This window comes from Octodon degus, unplaced genomic scaffold, assembly GCF_000260255.1.
Source record: "Octodon degus isolate 3935 unplaced genomic scaffold, OctDeg1.0 scaffold00117, whole genome shotgun sequence".
Classification (NCBI taxonomy): Eukaryota; Metazoa; Chordata; class Mammalia; order Rodentia; family Octodontidae; genus Octodon; species Octodon degus.
The window spans coordinates 5092021-5096564 of record NW_004524693.1 but is presented as its reverse complement, the minus strand read 5'-3'; the positions used below and the strand labels follow the sequence as shown (position 1 = coordinate 5096564).

Sequence of the window (4544 nt, the reverse complement as noted above, 5' to 3'; positions counted from 1 at the left end):
ATGAAGAATGCACAATCTCTGAAAATTATGAAAACATTCCTGCTACCAATACATTTTTTTTAGTGGAACCAGGGATTGAACTCAGGCCCTTGTGCTTGCCAGGGAAGCGCTTATTCCACTGAGTCATCTCCCCCACTCAGCAATACATTTCTAAATACAAAACTGATTACTATATTTGTTAACGTCTGTGTAGCGGGAAAAATTTATTTTCAAAACAGATAAAATTCAGTCTTCAGGTGTGAATGGTATGGATGACAGTCTTACCCCCACCCTTTTAGTTGTTTGGGATCCTTAAGCATGCACAAAGCTTTGAACAAGAGGGTCCGAGGAAGAACCAGGCATCTGTGGGCATCCAGTTACGCCAGGGCTGGGAAGGTCTCCGAGTCATTGACATCCTGGGCAGAAGCACTCAACTTGTCAGTTCTGTTGCCGCTGTTCGGACGCCCCTCGCGCCCACGTCCACCTCGCCCTCCCCTGCCACCCCGTCCCCCCCGGGGGGGGGCAAGGTCTCCAAAGTTGATCTTCAGGGAGACATGTTATCATTTGCTGGCTTCCGGAAGTGATGGTCCATCACGTAGTCTTCAGCTTGAGCCTCTTCACTCTTTGATTTATGAAGAACGAATCCGTTCTTCCACTGTCCATCAGCGCTTTCATTTGGTTTCTGGATATTAAATTCTACTTTCGCCCAGTCTTTATTTTGGATCGCCTTCCACTCATCCAGAGTCATCTCTTTTGGATCCTGTTTCTTAACCTCCTCAACTTCATTCTCTTTTATTTTCAGTGTCTGCTACAGGGAACTTTTCACCTTCTGGTGTTTCCTCAGTCACAGTTGATTGATCCCAGTCAGTTAATTCATCTTTGACAGTTCCCCAGTTATGAGATCCGCTACCTTCTCGTTTGTCCTTGTTTGTCCTCGTGCTTCAGGCCACTGTAATATGAAAAAAGATCTATCGCTTCCACTATGCCTATTAAATTCACGCTTGCCAGGAGCATCAAACCCACCTCCTCTGCTCATGCCTTGGCCAGAGCCACCTCGCCCTCTACCGAAGCCACCACCTTCTCAAATAAGCCAGTCAATACTGGGTCGATCAACTGAAAATTCTCCTCCTTCACCCTTTTCTTCAGGTGGTTTTTCAAATCTTTCACGAGGTGGTTGCCGTTCTGGTCTCCTATGGATTATTTTTCCTTCCCCCTTAAATTGTCTATCAGCTTTTCTTCCAACAAGACTTATTCCTTCTTTCTTCAGCGCCGTGGGTGGCAGCGCCTCCTCTTTTTTGCCGCTACGCTGACGTGGGGCGGCAGAGATTCTCCTGTCCTTCTGGGCTTCTTGCGCAGCTGCTTGCCCGCCGCGCTGGATTTGGTGAGCCAAGACCTGAGCCCGCTCTTGGCCCTGGGGCCCCAGCGCCACCTCCCGCCGGCTTCTTTTTTCTTGTTCTCCCCTGCCTTCAGCACCTCGAAAGGGTCCGATTCGTCATCAAATACTGGTCGAATCGGTTGGTGACCACGCAGCTGAAACCTTCCTGTAGGTACCCAAGAATGATGGTGGCTGGACTGTGCGTTCCTCCACCAAGCGGGTTGGGCCGAACCAGGAGCGCCTGCTTCAGCTCTTCCCACAAGATGGCCGGGACATTCTGAATATTTTTTAAATAAAATTTTATCTTAGACTTCCACTGCTAGTTTTGCAGCCCATTTGACCAAAGTAAATGCTCAATAAATGTTCTTTAAATTGAAATTTACACAATCACCATCTCCTGAGCAAGAGTGAGCAAACAGTGGTCTACCAGTGGTTGAGTTTTGTGCAACTCCAATTAAGATTTATTTATCTATTTTATATTGTAAAGGGTTATTGGAAATTAAAAAATGTATCACAGGTACTATAGAACTGTAGCTCATGAAGCCTGAAATGCTTATTATCTGGCCATTTACAGAGAAAGTTTGGTAACTGCTATAGATTTTCTTTATATCGAACAAATTTTTTTGAAGAACTTTGGACCCTATGATCAAAATCTGAGGTTATAGGAAATCGTTAACTTATTTATTGCCCCAATGTACTATCTCATCTGCTCCTTACACTCAATTTGTAGTCTAGCCATGAAGAGTTTTGAAAGTTTGTTTTACCTCCTGAACTCGTATTTCATTTCTTTCCCAGGGAATAAATGAACTTCCTTCCTTAAGACCAGTTCCCTACTCCCTCCCCTCCAGTTCTAATTAATATCCCTTAGGCTTTGGTGGACACTTCAGAAAGTGAGAGCTTCTTGCTTACTTTCACAGAGTCTCAGAAAAATGCTTAGAGTAATTTGAAGACAGAGCAGATGTTAAATATGGGGAGATTATTGTGGACAGCTAAACCATGGAGACACTTAAAATCCCCCAGCAAGTGGAAACTAACTCTGCTTCTTCCACAAGGTGATTTATTTCCATAGCTCTTTGGAAAAAAGCAGGATCAGTTTACTATGGCTCGGCTTACTCAGCAGAAGGACTAATCTCTGTTGAAATGTATTTTCTGCCAAATTTAATCTTACTCTCATTGGTTTTCCTTGTGTACTAACTTCGTAGTTACTGAGGGTGAGCCACACCTAAAGAATGTTTCAGAACTCAAACAAAAGACATTATCCCTTAGTCCAAACACAAATACTTACTGACGGACTGTTAGATACCTTGCATGAGATTGGTGCCATGAAGTCTAAACTCAGAACCAGGCTCCAGTGTAGTTGGAGAGACAAAGTGCTTAGAGAACTATAGATGGAGTTCTGTGATATAATTCATGTGAGTAAAGAGCACCAGTTCAATATAGTTTCTCTTGAGCCTCCCATAGCACAAAGATATTTTTCAAATTGACATTTTATTCTAAGTATTTTGTCACTGCAATCATGTAGAAAGAAGATGTCTATATGAACTTTGATAAACAAGCAAGATACACAGATGTTCAGTGAAGATTCTTTGAGTGATTGTAGGAAGAATGGTTAAAGAAAGGCATTCCAAGCTCATGGAATATGTTGAGGTTCACAAAGTGATCCTCTAAATTATGGAGCTTTGGTGTGATAAGTACTTTAAAGTGAAAGAGGCTAGAAAGCCTCACAAGTAGCCTCAGGAACCAAGTCTCTAATTTTCTTCTGCACTGCTGCTTTCCCTACTTCTTTCTCTCCCAGAAGTGAGACATAGAAACTAGAATTTCTGTTCCCAAAGGTGGGCCATAGAAAACCCTCTCCACTAAAAGCAGACATAACACCTAGAATGGTCACAATCTCTCCTCTACTTCTTAGAAATCTCTCATTCCAAAGAGGTCTGCCCCATCAGGGGGAAGGAATATTATACATAGGGGCCAAGAAGGACCTCAACATACAAGCCTTGCCGAGTTTTGACCTCAGTCTTTAATACTGAATGGTTTCATTTGGATCATTTTATTTTTTGCGGTACCAGGGATTGAACTCAGGATCTTGTGCTTGCTAGTCAGGCACTTATTCTACTGAGCTATCTTCCCCGGACTTAATTTTAATTTTCAAAGAATACAAAATAGTGAGACAGGAAACAAAAAACAGCAGTATAAGTGATACTAGATTTCACCAAAGAAAGTAGTGCTGCAAGGACAGCCAACATTTTGGCCCTAGCCTTTCAAGGTCAGTGAAGACTCAGAACATAGGAGAACCTGTACTACAACATCATGTAACTCAGTTGTGTCCCAAATTTTCTGATCAAGGAGATTATGGGACCACAAAGGAAAGTGATCAATGTTGTAAAGTGTGCCTAAGAAGAGTCCCATGGAGAGAAAACATTCTCTCAGGCTTTCCCAGAGAGCAAATTGGTCAAGCAAGAGTCATGACTCATCCACATGGTTGACAAAGCATCTACAAACTGCCCTACAGGGTTTCAGGATAAGTCTGGAGGAGATTTGACTGATCTTATCAGATATAAAAGCTACATTTCTTGTTATATAGTTCTTGCTTTATCTTGGTCTTAACCATCCAGCAGAAAAGTATAAAAATGAGGTATAAAAAGTAAAGACATATTAATATGCTGAGCTGTAAAAGGCGCAAGTCAGTAACTTCCAACATTGCCAGTTTTATGAAAAACTCACTACTATTATGGACTACTGGACTATATTGGAATATTTTGTTGAATTCATGTACCTATAATATTTAAATGACAAAACTAAACAAGAAGGAGATGACCCAGGGCCACAGGATCCTAAATAGACCCAGAGCGCAGACTGTGTGAGTGAATGAGACTGCCCAGGGCCGCATGATCCTGAATAGACACAGAGCACAGGCCCGAAGCATGAAGGTGTAGGCCCAACATGGAACCCTTCAGCAGAACTCCCTGCAAAGAGGATATAGACAAGACTCACCCAGCTGATTCAGGAACAGAACATCTTGCCAGAGTGACACAAAGGATTCAAATCTAACAGTTGCAGCAGAAAGAAGTGGAGCACAGCCACCAGATCCAAGCAACACATACTTGGAGGAATGTGAACTTTGTAAACCCGGACCTGGTGCTAAGCTAATAACTCTATCTAAGCTCTACACCAAAGGTCAAAAGACAGTGGT

The 4544-nt window shown here is 42.7% G+C and overlaps 1 pseudogene; it reads right to left on the bottom strand.

Moving 5' to 3' along the window:
• Positions 1-356: 356 nt before the first annotated feature.
• Positions 357-4544, bottom strand: part of LOC101567534 — a 17958-nt pseudogene continuing 13770 nt past the window's right edge.